This window comes from Rattus rattus, chromosome 10, assembly GCF_011064425.1.
Source record: "Rattus rattus isolate New Zealand chromosome 10, Rrattus_CSIRO_v1, whole genome shotgun sequence".
NCBI classification, from domain to species: Eukaryota; Metazoa; Chordata; class Mammalia; order Rodentia; family Muridae; genus Rattus; species Rattus rattus.
The window spans coordinates 9,583,232-9,598,112 of record NC_046163.1 but is presented as its reverse complement, the minus strand read 5'-3'; the positions used below and the strand labels follow the sequence as shown (position 1 = coordinate 9,598,112).

General features: G+C 43.0%; 1 protein-coding gene and 1 long non-coding RNA gene across 2 annotated transcripts in view; one reads left to right on the top strand and one right to left on the bottom strand.

Moving 5' to 3' along the window:
- The window catches only part of Gpr39 (G protein-coupled receptor 39), a 194,529-nt gene that overhangs the window by 153,744 nt on the left and 25,904 nt on the right, over positions 1 to 14,881 (bottom strand). The window lies entirely within an intron of this gene.
- LOC116911131 lies at positions 2,978 to 14,171 on the top strand. The gene is made up of 3 exons (XR_004389316.1): positions 2,978 to 3,228; positions 10,115 to 10,170; positions 13,747 to 14,171. It is a non-coding gene; the product is annotated as an uncharacterized LOC116911131 (long non-coding RNA).

Genomic DNA, 14,881 nt, shown 5'->3' with positions numbered 1-14,881 from the left:
AATTTTCACAGAGTGTTTACAGATGAGTTGGTGGCAACTGGCAGGAAAGAGAAGCTGTGTTTCAGTTTTCTGCCCCATGGAACATGAAACAAAGCATGCCAAGGTTATTAGACACTTTCCTCTGGCAGGTCTGTATATTTAGTAAGCATTTCTTGGATGGGTAAATATCAAAAGACGAGAACAAGGGAAGCCAAGAGATTCTCTGTGCCGTTGAATGGCAGGAGAGGTGGTGTCCCGGTAAGTAAATATAAGATGTCAGTGTATTTCACAAACTCCTGGATCAGCCTCCTGCAACCTACAATCTCATTCCGCCCACGAGACACACGTGTTCATGTACAGCAGGCCTCTTGACTCTGCACAGTCTAAGTGAAAACTAAGACTCTCAGAGCTTCCAGGAAAGCCTATCTTTTGCCCATCAGTTATCTTAGGGCTGGAGAAATGGCTCAGCAGTTAGGAGCCCTGACTGCTATTACAAAGGCCCTGAATTGAGGTCCCAGCACCCCACATTAAAAAGCTTCCAAGTGCCTAAAACTCCAGTTCTAGGGTATTGAGCACCCTCTCTAGCTTGTAAAGACACCTGCACATGACTGCACATACCTCCAGACAGACACTAAAAAAATAGTAAAAATAAGTATTGATTTTTCTTATTAAAAAAAACTAAAAGTTCCACTGTACGTGCAGCTGTACCATCTCACAGGCTAACCTCTAACTCCCTGTAGGCCAAGCATGACCCTGACCTTTTGATTGTCCTGCCTCCAACTCTGGCATGCTTAGATTACAGGCATGCACTGCCACACCTAGTTTATAAGGGCCTGTGACAAGAGCCCAGAGCTTCTGGAACACTGGGTAAGCACTCTGCTAACTGAGCCCAGCACTGCTCTTTCCCTGTTTTTAATAAGTGCTCCTGGATAAGCCCACCCACCATTCTACAATCAACAGACAACAGGCACCCTGACATTTTTGGAATCTTTTGGTTTGCTTGTTTCATGGATCCAAAACTGCTTTATCATGATTCTTTTACTTTCCTGGTCAAGCCCTCCCTTGCCCTTCTCCCACTGAAAAGATCTACATCTGCCTGAAAACAAACTTCCAAGTCTCAACAAATCTTAATCACACCCTCCCCAACTCCAGGATGTCACCAGCGCCTTTCAGGTGGTAGTCTCTCCTCCTGAGACAAAGGATAGGCTCAGCTCTTTCCTGCTGTCAGGCTGTGCTGTGTGAATGATGCTTGGAAACAGGGATCAGACAAAAGGAAGAAAAGGCTTGACAGCTGTCCAAAAACCCAAGATGCATTCTTTTCACTGGTTGTCTAATGAGTTCCCCAAACGAATTATTTAATCATATCAATAAGGTTTCATCGTGTATACACACCACATTTCCTGCATTTTTAATTTTACGTTCATTTTAAGATCAATTTCATCCTTAGTTATGTAGACACATGTGTGTCTGTGTATGAGTATGTGCATATGAATACAAGGTGCCCATGGAGGTCAGAGAGGGGTATTGGGAGGTCTACGTGGCTGTGAGGAGCCTGAGGCAGGTACTGGGAACCGATCTTGGGTTTTCTGCATGTGCAGTACCTGCTCTTAAGTGGTTGCCTCTCATTTGTTTCTGGACAGGGTCTCACGGACCCAGCTTGGCCTTTAACAGAGACCTTGAACTTTTGGCTCTTTTGTATTTACATCCTGAGTGCTGGGGTCTTGGAGTTGCTGCTACTGTCTGTACTTGGGATTGAACCCAAGGTCTCAGGCATATAATAGTCAAGCCATCTACTAGCTGAGAAACCCATTGATTCCTTTTAAACAGTGAATATGCTCAAAGTCCTCACCGGCTAGGTCCATTACAATGCAGAATGAAGCCTCAGAATGACTTTTAGGGGAAACAAAGCACAATCAAACTGCAGCACAGAAGCATCCAAGAGGTCAAGGTGCTCTCCTCTCAAAAAGAGCTAGGAAATAAAAACAGCAATAATGTAGAAGAGGAACTGAAAGACCCGGATCCAAGAGCGTGAATAAAGGCCAGCTGGATGCCCACAGAAACACTGGGCCCAGAGAACAGCCACCAACCGCTGGACCACAAACACCAGGTCACATAGCTGGAAGAGAGACTGTAAAACTGAAAACAGGGAAGAGGAAGGGAGAGCATTTATAGACAAAGGGAAGCTCGTGCAGAGGAGCAAGTGCTTCTGAACCTGAAGCTGGAAGGGGCTTTAGCACTGACTCTGGCCGGGAACTCTAAGATCTTGCATCTGTTCTTGGAGGATTCACTCTGCTTGATATTCCAGAGTTTGCTTGATGTGGAAGCCACCAGCAACGGAGGAGACAGCAGGTTTGCAAGAAACACGGGCAAGGAAGATAATCAGTAAAATGTTTACCATGCGAGCCCGAGGATCTGTAGTCCATTCCCAGCACCCCATGGGACAAACAATGGGCATAGTAGCTCAAGCTTTAAATCCTAGCAAGCATGTGCGTACACACACACACGCACCAAAATAAGTTAAGATTCTGTGTGTGTGTGTGTGTGTGTGTGTGTGTGTGTGCGTGTGTGTGCGTGTGTGTGTGTTTTATATGTGTATTACTATGTGTATGTGAGTATAAAGGTCAGAAGAGGTCATCCAATCCCCTAAAGCTGGAGTTACAAGCCGTTGTGAGCTACCCAACCTGGTGCTCAGAACTGAACTTTCACCTTCCTCAAGAGTGCAAGTTCTCTTAACTGCTACACCATCTTTACAGCCTCACGAAAAAAAATGTGACTGCCTTAAGATTGTAAAAACTAACGTTAACAAACAACGTTCAAAGGTAAAAAGGGGAAGTCCATGTTTGAGGGGAAAAAAGCTGATCCCACAAATGCAGCAGGTGAAAGCCCAAGATAGGAGTGTGCAAGGCACCAACTTCAACAGCGTGGGTTTCATTCCAAACCCAGGGCAACTTGTGATGGCTCCAGAGACTGGTGCTCAAGTCAAGAAGTTCACCTGGACAAGGCTAGAGGAGACAAAGCAGGAGATTCATGAATTCAAGGCCACTAGGAGCAAAGACCTGGCTGCCGATACTTTACTAGGAGCAATCACACTCGGAAAGACTGCACAAATTTTACCCTTTGATAGCCAGGATTCTGGCCCCAGTAAACACACTGGGAGGGAAGTGACACCTTGACCGAGACCAAAATGAAAGACAGCCAGAAGCAGAAGCCGGGAAGAGCTGGAAAGACGGAAAGTGTCAATGGGAAAAGGTTAGCACCCCACAGTTTGGAGATCGCCTCACAGTACAGAGGCATATGCGAGTGGGAACGGGTGCTAGTTACTTTTACCGCTGCCATGAGAAAAATACCTGACCAAAAGCAAGTTAAGAAATAAGGGTGACTTTGCCTCCTTTTATTATGGGGGCGCAGTCAAATATGGCGGCAAAGACATGATGGCAGCAATATGAAGTAGTAGATCACATTGCAATCACAGTCAGGAACCAGAGAGAGGGTGGGGGATATATATATATATATATATATATATATATATATATATATATATATATATATATATATAGAGAGAGAGAGAGAGAGAGAGAGAGAGTAGAGTCATCAATCCTGGACCCCACTCCACAGAATGGTACTGTCCATTTGCAGAAGGTGTCTTCCCACCACCATGAGCCCAGTCTAGAAAACCCCTCATAGACATCTCCAGAGATTTGTCTCAGTGCTTCTAGACCCTGTCAAGTTGGGCTGCACCAAGGGAGCATCAATCCCCTGGAGGCTCCTTTTGACCAATGAACTTGTATCTTGTCAGCACAGGGTTCTGCCCTCCACCAAGATCTACTGCAAATACCAACACTGACTGATTTTTTTTTTTTTTACCATAACCTGTTTCTAGGCGTCAGATAATCTTTCTTCATAGGGACAGTGTTATATTAGAGTAACATTTCAAGGTTGTTCTCGAAGAACAAATTAGCGAAAAATAAATCACAGGTATGCCCAACAATTTGTCACAGAGGCAGAGACAAAGCTGTAAATCTCTGTGTACAATTTAAAAGCCTCATAAAACTATGAACAGAGAGACCCAGAATGCAGACATAATGTCCTATGCACATCACTTAGAAGGGACTCCATATGTCAAGGCTGGATCTATCCTGCCATAAAATTTGACCTGAAATAAATAAGCTGACTCTAATGCGTATATTAGTTAAATTTTGATTACTGAATCATTTTGTTTGCCTTGTTGAAATCAGTATGGGTTTAAAGGAATGATCTAGAAGCTGCAAAACAAAGAAAGACTTGATCCTACTCCTCCTCCTAGAAGCTCTTGAGCCAGGACTACAGAGCTGTCAGCAGAAATAAGCAACCTTCTATCAAACAATATGGAAGGAGAGGGGTGACTCCTGAAAGTTGTCCCTTGACCTTCACATGTGTGCCATGAAATGTACATGCACCCCTCCAACACACAGCAACAACAGCAATATTAATAATTAATAATAATAATACACATTTTAATTAAAAGCAAATAAATAAGTAAAGTATTCCATTCTGTCATTCAGGGTATAAAAATACAATTTAGAAAGACAGTATTTAGAAAAAAAAACCTTCTCTAACTTATGATTTTAGTTGAAAGTAGACATTTGTGTTAATGTGTATAAGTTAAAATTGCTATAGTTTGGAGACAGGCTTGTTTTTTGTGTTTTTTTTTTTTTTCACCAAAACTCCTGTTGGTGTTCATGCTTGATTCCCAATCTGGCACTGTTGAGAAGTTTGGGGGGGTTAAGAGGTGGGAAAGCCAATAAGAAATCTCTTTGTGTGTGTGTGTGTGTGTGTGTGTGTGTGTGTGTGTGTGTGTGTGTGTGTGTGGAAACCACAAGATAATTTCATCATTAATCAGGAGCAGTCCCACCTTGTGGTTTTTTGCTTTTGTTTTTTATTTTTATTTGTTGAGACAGGGTCTCTCAGTGTCATCCTGACTGTCCTGGAATTCTCTGTATAGATAAGACAAGACTAGCCTTGAACTCCCCGAGATCCCTTGTTTCTGCCTCCTGAGAGCTGGGATTAAAGGTGTGTGCTACCATTTCTGGCTGGTCATTTCTCACTGGACTGTAGCACATCATGTAGACTAGGCTGAGTGAGCCCCAGAAATCAGCCCGTCTCCACCTTCCCAGTGCTGTGATTAAAGATGGATGTGACCATGTCCAGATTTTTCATGTGGGCTCTGGAAATGGAACCCTGGTCTTCAGGCTTGCAAAGGAAGCACACTATAGACTGAGCCTTCTTCCCAGTACAATATTAGTGTTTTTCTCTTGAGAGTGAGTTTGCATAAGACATAGCCTAGACAGGTTACCACGAAAGAGGTTCCCATAAGCTAATCTAGGTGTCCTATGGCTCACCCATGAGCTTCTCTTCCACACAACCTATTTGCTCTTCCGTTTTCTCTGCCATGTTCAAACTCATATGAGGATTCTCCAGATAGAAATTTCTGGAACTCAAATACCCCGCCTCTCTTCTTTTATATATCACTTATCAATCCTTTGGGTGTTCTGTCATAGGAAGAAAGGATTAACTGAGAAAGCAAATGGCAATAAAAACAGTTGTGTTATAATGGCAAATATAGAGTGAGTCTAAGTAATATTTTATAATTTAAAAAATTGAGAGGGAGATAGAGCTAGGGAGATTCTGCTGCTGGTAAAATGCTTCTTGCACAAGCATGAAGACTTGAAATCCCCAGAACATATGTCAAAAGCTAAACATAAGTGCACATACCTGTAACCCAACATTTTGTAGATAGAGACAGTGGGATCTTAGGGACTTACTGGCCAGACCATTGAGCTAATTGGTAAGGTCAGGTTCACTGAGAAACCTCAAGAAATAGGGTAGAAAATGATTAAAAAATATAGATGATGGGAATAAATGGTTTTCACATGCATATACAAACACACATACAGACATTCAACATACACACGTACAACATACACACACATACAAACATACATACACACATACATATACATACATACATACATACATACATACATACATACATACATACATAAACACACATACCATATAGATGCACAGGCACAAACACGTATATAAACCCATAAAATACTGAGATATTGCTACCCAATTTTAATAAGGTCTACTGGAGAACAGGAGAGGTCGAGTCGATTGACAGACCCATGAGCTACTTGGTTCTTAGTACAGAGCACACTTGGGGATGTGTCACCTGTTCCCAGACTTCTTTTAATCAAGACTGACTCAATATTTGTCAGCTGGATCCTCTCCAGGGTCCTCAATATACTCTAACCTGAAAGTAGCCACTGAGGTTCCTTTAGCAGAGCTGAAGGAAGCAAGAGATACCTCCTTCCCAGCAGGCCTGGCTGATAGGTCTGGGCATTTGATCAATGGTGAGCTTTGAAATAAATACCAGGCCATTAGCACAAAGTTTTCAAAAGCAAAACTCCCTCTCTAAATTCCACAGGATGGCATGAGGCAGCCTCCAGCAGACAGATGAAGGTGGAAGCCTAATTACCACAACTGCATCTCAACTTCATAGACAAGTAATTTACAGAATCCAGCCATTGGCTGTAGAGATAAGGGACTAGTTCAATAGGGCAGGAGACTCTAACTTGAAGTCAATACAAGAATACAAATGGCGGCCACATAAATATTTAAAAGTTACAAGTCATCCCAATGAATTGTGCAATGGAACATGGTTTATCTTCCTTTCCCTGACATAATGACAGACCTTAAAAATATATTCAGAACTGGAGATATAATTCAGAGGCTGTGTGTTTGTCTAGCATGCACAAGGCCCTGGGTTTGATTGAGCACTAAAATAAACAAATAAATTCAAAGTGATGGTATATAGATGACTGAAAATTGCAAAATTCCAAATTTCTCCATCATTGGACCCATGGGGAAGTTGTGTTAACAGCTCACAAGAGTGAAATGAATGATGCAGATTTCATTAGGGCATACTCTCCATGAAAGTTGCTTTTCTTGTCTCCATTCAGTAAAATTGCAAATGGTATTAAGTGTAACTCTATTCATTGTACAAAGCATGTATGTAGTTAAAATTGTAACCTTTAGGATAATTTAAATTATGAATTCAACCATGAGTTTATAATTTACCCATAAATTACAAAACCTAAATTTAAATAAACATAAGATTATTTTAAATTTCCTGATAAAGTATTAATTATATTTCATATCAGGTCATTAAGTCAAGGTAATTTAAGTAAAGCTTGTTTTCTTTTTTTTTTAATTGAAATTAGATCTTGTTAAATGGTTTGTTAAATGATACTATTCTTAATTGCCGTAATGGTTATCTAACATGATCTATTACCAGTGTAGAGAGTCAAATCACCCAGTATGAAATGTTTCATATTGAAAGCTACACCTTATTCATCACATGCAGTTGATGAGAACCCACAAGAGTAAATCAGACCAAGAGAGAAATGAGACATGCACTTTGCATTCTGGGAGACCACCCTTTCTCAAATAAGAAGCTAGTCAACCTGTGCACGTGGAAAGGAAAATCTTGACTTTTCTACTGGCTACAGGTAGAGCACCTTCACCAGACCAACAAAATGATTCCATCCAAGCCCAGGTTGTTACACCAAAGAGTTTATTGAAGTCAGGAGACCAGGCCAGAGCTTATCTCAATAGCAGCTGCATCATGAAACAGCCCTGCCCAAAAAGAAAACTACATCACAAGAGCTTGGACCACAATTTGTAGGCACCTCCACCACAGAGTCCCCAGCAACTCTTACCACTTATGCGACTCTCGGGGAAGGCCTTGTGAATTCTGTGACCATCCCAATTTCTTGAGCCTGTAAATTTTATGAATTTCCTTAGCTGTACAGATTTCCTTGAACTTTTAATCTTATAAGCCTCCTTCTTCCCTCCAGGAGGGACTTTTTCATTTCAGAGGCAGCAACTGCACAACATAAGGATAGTCAACCTACTCAACCAAAGAGGTCCAGAAGCAGTTTCTTGGAAACTGAGCAGTGTGATTACAGTCAAAGAATGGGTGTCTACATAGGCATGGTGAGCCAGAACAAGGGGGAAAGCATCCATGAGCTTTTCTCTCTCTCTTGCTCTCTCACTATGTGTGTGTGTGTGTGTGTGTGTGTGTGTGTGTGTGTGTGTGTGTGTTCCCAAAGCACAGTGGGGGTACCTCCTGTTTACGTATCCCCCCCCCCACAGTATGACCCTGTGTCACTTAGGGAGAAAGTGAGCTGGAACCTGGGATTACAAATATCTTCATGATTTCTTTTCAACCCCATCATTGCCACTCTTGGATGCAACTTCCCCATCCTTAAGTTCACATTTTCTGTTTCTAAAGCCATCCATTTTTCTGCTTTTCAGCTGAACAGTCTCATCATCTGTCCAACAGGGAAGGAAAACGTGTTTGGGTGGGACTTACTGAGGGAGCAATTTTGTCTCCAATGTGAGCTTTCTTAGCAATTTTCTAGGGCAATTGTGACTCTATAGGCTTTGTGGTTTTACACAGACTTTAGAGCCTTGTCCCCAAATAAGGAGCAGGCATGATGAGAATTGAAGCAAAATTGTCTCGAGCAGCAGGTACAATTCCTGGGATGAGTCAAAACCCATGGTAAGATGTCCCTTGGCAAGCCTGGGTCGTGGAATATTAAGGAACAGAAAACCTTTGTTCCAAAGGACTATTGACACAATCGGATCAGTTTAATCATGTGTAAAGTTAAATTAGTTTAAACAAGTCGCTGTCTTCCTAGCAGCACAGTAGCTGCATTGAAGAAATAGAAGCTCAGTGTTAATGGCAGAAAGGAAGAGAAGCAAGGAGCTGGTTTGGATACATCAGTTACTCCATTCCTCAAGGCCTTTCCTGCAGCCCTTCCATAGCCAAGGCCAACATTCAGCACCAATCCCAGAGTTTAATCCAATCATTACATGGGTTGTTAGAGACAGAGTCTTAGACCTGGCAATCCTGATAGCAGCTTAGCCTCCCGTCCTCATGAAGACATTTGTAATCCAAGAGTCCAGCTCAGACTCCCTACCTAAGTGACTCATACAGGGTCATACAGGGTCATACATGTAGGATGTTATATAAGCAGGAGGTCCCCCTTCATTGTGCTTTGGGAAAACACACACACACACACACACACACACACACACACACACACAGAGAGAGAGAGAGAGAGAGAGAGAGAGAGAGAGAGAGAGAGAGATAGAAATAGTAAAAAGTAGAGGAAGGAGATTTATTCATTGTGGCCATGTGTGAAAAAGGAGGAAAGATGTCCAGTGATCCCACCTTAAGTTCATCCTCTGAGTCCTGACATAGGGTTTAGGTTTAAATAGAAGTGTGCATAACCAAGCAGTCTGGTCAAGCTGTGGCCTGCCCATCACTGACTCAGTATTTTCTGGGTTCTAGTATGACCTTGTGATATCCCTTCTGAGACACAAGTTCTCCGTCTGGGTGCTACCACCAGGTTTCAGCCTTTTCTTTCTTCCAGTTTGAGATTTCTGGGGAAATTCCAATTTCTTGGGCACCAGTTTCAATGGTCTCATAGCCAATGCCAGAAGCACAAGCATCTCCCCTCAGACTATATTTGCTCCTACAGGGGTATTTATGATGTTAGTTTGTGAAGGGCAAACTTTCCCGAGCTTGAAGACCATTCAAAAGTCTTAGTCTCTTGTCATCCTCAGTTCTTGTCATTGAGTATATATTTGATATCTGGTATCTGGAAAAAATGATATGTGTGCATAAAAAGAAAATCTGCAAGGTAAATCCTGTTTTTAAATAAAGAATTTATAAACTCACTTTTGGGGTATAGATTGCTCATAAGTAGAGGGCCTGGCCTGACAAAGCTCACTCACAAAGTTTGCATTTTATCAGTGGTTGCATGCATATCTTTTCTGCTTAGTTTTTGTCAAGTTGACATAAGCTAAGGTCATGTGGACAGGGAGACCCCAGTCAACAGATTTCCCTGTAGGTGAGCCTGTGGGGCATCATCTTGATTAATGGTTGGTGTAGGAGAGTCCAGTCTACTATGGGTGGTGCCATCTCTGAGCAGAATGTCCAGGGTGGATTAGGAAAGCAGGCTAAGCAAGCTATGGGGAGCAAGCCAGTAATAGCTGTTCCTCTACCCCCTCCTGCCTCCAGGTTTCTGCTTCACTTCCTGCCCTGACTACCCTTGGTGATGATAAACGTAAGATGAGGTAAGGCCTTTCTTCTCCAGGTCACTTTTGGCCATGATGCTTCATCAAAGCAATAAAAAGCCAACTAGGACAATATGCACCACATTTTCAGTTCTGGAAGCTTCCAGGAAGCACATGGAAAGAACACATGTTAAATTTCACTTGGTCTAAGGGCAGGCAAAAATGAAACAACATTGGACGTTCCATCACACACCTTGGATACCGGCACTCAGGAAAGGCAGGAGAATCTCTAAATTTGAGGCCAGACTGATCTACACAGCAAGTTCCACGCAAGACAAGATTGCGTAATGAGACCTTGCCTCAAAAATAAAATTAAAAGGAACAATAAGGGCTACAAACAAGTTTTGAGGCAGAAAGGGAGATTAGGGCAAAGGATTGATGCCCAAAAGCCCCTACCATAGTAGGTACCTTGCTTTTGAAGAAATAGCAGCCCAACACAAAGTGGGAAGACCTAGGCTGTTCCTTCTTGCACTGATGGTATCTGAAGGCACTTGATAATGATGCCACCAAAGCCTGGAGTTTTAACTTAAACTGTAATTTCTATAGGCTAAACCTGTTCTTCTAGATTGCATGTGAAATATCCACATCCCACCGCAACCCCCGCCAGGCTCACGTGTTTGAACACTTGGTCTCCAGTTGGTGATGCTGTCCCAGAAGGTTCTAGAGTTCTTAGGATGTAGAGCCTCACTAGAGGAGGTGGCTTGACTTCCTCTTCACTCCCTGCTTCCTGACTGCTATGCAAGGTGACCAACCAGCCAGCCACCTGCTCCTCACGCTATCCCTTTCCGTATGTGATGAACTGTACAGTCCACCAGTGGGTCAAAATAAGCCCTTCTTTCCTTAAATTTTTTTCTACCAAGCATTTTGTCATGGCAACCAGAGGAGTAACTGAGACAGCCCTTAGCCTCAGAAATACAAGCAGAGAGAAGAGGGTGTCTTTGGGAGAGCAAAGAAGAGCAGGCCAACTGGAACTGCAAATCTGATGTACTCAAGTTCCCTGGACAGCTGAAAGTCTTCCTTTAAGAGGAGTGCATTACTTGTGTCCACCCTGCTGCCTGATGCCAATGATCCATGATATCCTCTATGGAATTGCTTTTAGTGATAACTCTCACTCGAGTGTCGATGTGTTGTTGTGACTTTAAGAACAACAGCAACAACAACAATAACAACAACAACAGCAACAACAACAAAAGCTTCTGGTCAGTGCCTGCACCAGTGGCAGCCCTGGAGTGGCAGCATACTCCACCTCATAGCTCTGCCAGGCTCCCAAGAGGTTGACTCTAACCCAACACACACAGGTGATACACCTCCACGGCCCCCAATTCCCCACATCTGTGGGGATCCCAGCAAGCCTAGCAGCCACGAGTACTGCCCCCGATCGGAGCTCTATCTTCTTTCTGGTCCAACATGCACCAGCGGCTGTCACAGAGCAGCACACCTTGCTGCCTCCGAGAGCTCTACCTGCCTCCCAAGAGCCAGCCCCTAACCTGGAACACATAACAGTTGCCAATCAGTACACCACGCCCAAATCCATGGCACTGCCTGACTCCCAGGAGGCCTGCTCAAACCCAATGCACACAGCTCTACCTGCCTGCTAGGAGGCCTATTCAAACACGAGGTACTCAGGCAAATCAACTAGATGGCAAAAAGCAAGCACAAAAGCATAATCTACAAAAGCCAATACACTATGGCAGCATCTGAAAGCAGCTCTCCTACTACAGCAAGCCCTGGATATCCTCACACACCTGAAGAGCAAGACTATGACCTTAAATCTCATCTCATGAAGATGATAGAGGCCTTTAAAGACAATATAAATAATTCCCTGAAAGAAAATACAGGAAAACATAATCAAATAAGTAGAAGTCCTAAAAGAGGAAACAAATAAGTTTCTCAGAAAAATACAGGAAAATGCAATCAAACAGGCAAAGGAAATGAATAAAATGGTCCAAGACCTGAAAATGGAAATAGAAGCAATAAAGAAAGCACAAATGGAGGCAGGCCTGGAGATAAAAGAGAGACCAGGAAGCACCATCACCAACAGAATACCAGGGATGGAAGAGAATCTCAGGCATACAAGATACCATAGAAGGAATGGACGCATCGATAAAAGAAAATGCCAAGTGTAAAAGGTTCCCAACCCAAAACATCCAGGAAATTGGGGACACTGTGAAAAGATCATACCTAAGAATAATAGAAAGAGAAGAGATGAATCCCAGTTCTAAGAGCCAGAAAACATTTTCAACAAAATCAAAGAAAACTTCCCTAACCTAAAGAAAGAAATGGCCATAAATGTAAAAGCAGCATGCAGAACTCCAAATAGACTGAACCAGAAAAAGAAATCCTCCTGTCACATAATAATCAAAACCCTAAATGTACAGAGAAAAGAAAGAATATTAAAATCTGTAAATAGCCAAGTAACATGAAGGCAGACCTATCAGAATTACACCTGACTTCTCAACAGAGACTCTAAAAGCCAGAAGAGCTTGCAGATGTTTTACGAACTCTAAGAAACCACAGAGATCAGCCCAGAGTATTATACCCAGCAAAACTCTCAGTCACTGTGGATGGAGAAAGATATTCCATGACAAAACCAAATTTAAGCAAAATCTTTCTAGGGTCCTGAGCCTAGCTCACATTTGCACGGATGTACTTGGCTAACCTCTAAACAGTAAACAAAGAAAGAAAAACTTTGAGAGCTGGATGCAATCTTGAGTTTATAGTTGTATCTTAGAAAAATGCTGACTGGAGGGAGGGTTACTGCAAGTGTCTGTAACTTTCTTTGTCTCTTTTAACCTTTGATAGAAAAGACAGTTCATCTTGTTCCCACACCAAAAAGTGCCCGTCAGTATCTGGGCAGTGAAAGGCTGGTGTTTTAGTATAAAACAGGACCTAGATTCAAACACCAGGGATTTACAAAGACTGGCCTGGTCCTATGAGACAGACTAAGGGTGGTGACCTGCCACCAGCACATTCTGAGCTGTTTCTTAGGAATAGGACTGAGTTTCTACAGTCACCTGCTGTCCACAAACCTTTCTGGTGGTTGTCCTGTAGTCCCCAAATGACAGGGCAGGATAGGGATAAGTAGGAGCCGAGTTGAAGGGCATCACACAAACTCTCACCATGCATCTAGAACTGAATTCATTTGGGAGTAACTTGGTACAGCTTGGGCTGCCTAGGGGTTCTTTAAAGCATTAACAAGGGTCTGCTAAGGTAGCTCAGATTGCAACTTTGCCTGCCTATCATGCCTGAAGCCCTCAGTCTCATTTACAACATTATAGGAGCGATGGGACACCCCTATAATCCCAGCAGTTGGGGGAAGGCAGAAGGATCAGAAATTTAAGATTGTCCCCAGCTACAGAGTGAACCCCAGGCTACCCTGGACCACAGAGTCCCTGTGTATGTGTAGGGGTGAGGGTGGCAGGGCAGAAGAGGTAGGTAGTGCAGACAAAATCATTCCAGGCTACCACTCACCAGATCTTAAGCTGCAACATTGGGAAACCTAGTCGTTGATTCAGGGAAACAAATAAACCTTGCAGATTCTGTATGATTCTTTTAAAATCATCCCTCTCTTCACAGCCATCAAAACCTGTATTGGAATGGTGCCACTTTAGGAATGAACACTCACAGAACCATCTGGAGCGAATTAAAGTGAATCTGCGAGAACTCTCCTTTCTCTCAAACCCATTCCATCAGGATGGTCCTCGGGCTTCTGTTCTCCCTCTAAAGTGACAGCATTTTGCTATAGGAAAAGATGAGCAGGGTCCTATCCAGAGGCATCTCATTTTCTTGTAACAAAAGTCCCACCCTTGTCAAGCATAGCCTTGTCTGAGCCACTTGCAAAGGACAACTCTATATTTTCCACAGAGCTGTTAAGCAATCTGTCCTTCAATGCCTTTGCTAAGGGCCTCTTGGCACATCGCCTTGGTGATGTCTGAAAGGCTATTTTTCTACCGATAACACTATTATTTTGAGCGGCACATTAGCTTGTCATCTAGGTACCATTACTCCCCCTCCCCCTTCCCCCAAAAAAAACAATTTTTAAAAAATTAGCCACTCACCTTTGGTGTTTCTTTTCCTTGTTTATATTTTTTTTTAATAAATAATGGGCTTGACTACATCCAGGTTTAGCCATTTATTCAGACGTGACGTACTTCTTACAAACAGCCAAGTGGAGTCTAACTAGAAATCATGTTTGTACCTGGCCTCCTGAGTTATTTATGTAGGAAAATGGCAAACTGGATCGCAAGGGAATATTCATATGAATGTTATTATAAATGGCAGCAGGGCCCTAGCTTTAGCATTTCAGCACTGGAGCTAATCTCAGACATGCCACGTGTCAAAAGAATTAAACACCTACTTGTCAAGTGCTAAGTATTAATGAGCTGCCGAGGTAGGGCATAGGGAATTCCTGCCAGTGCAGTAGGCAATGAGCAATGGCTGCCTGGGCAGCCTCCCCTAGTGCTAAGATGCCTGACCCCCAGGGTGTGGCAGAGTCCAGGGGAATGGCCGAAGGGTGACTCAGAACTGGGTATGCCTTTCAGGAAACTAGGAGTCTACACTGAGGCCTATGACTCCTGTGTGAGAATTCTCTTTGTTTTGTTTTCTGTGTGTGTGTGTGTGTGTGTGTGTGTGTGTGTGCATGCATGTGTGTGCATGCATGTGTGTGCATGCATGTGTGTGCACATGTGTGCATGTGTGCATATGTACATGT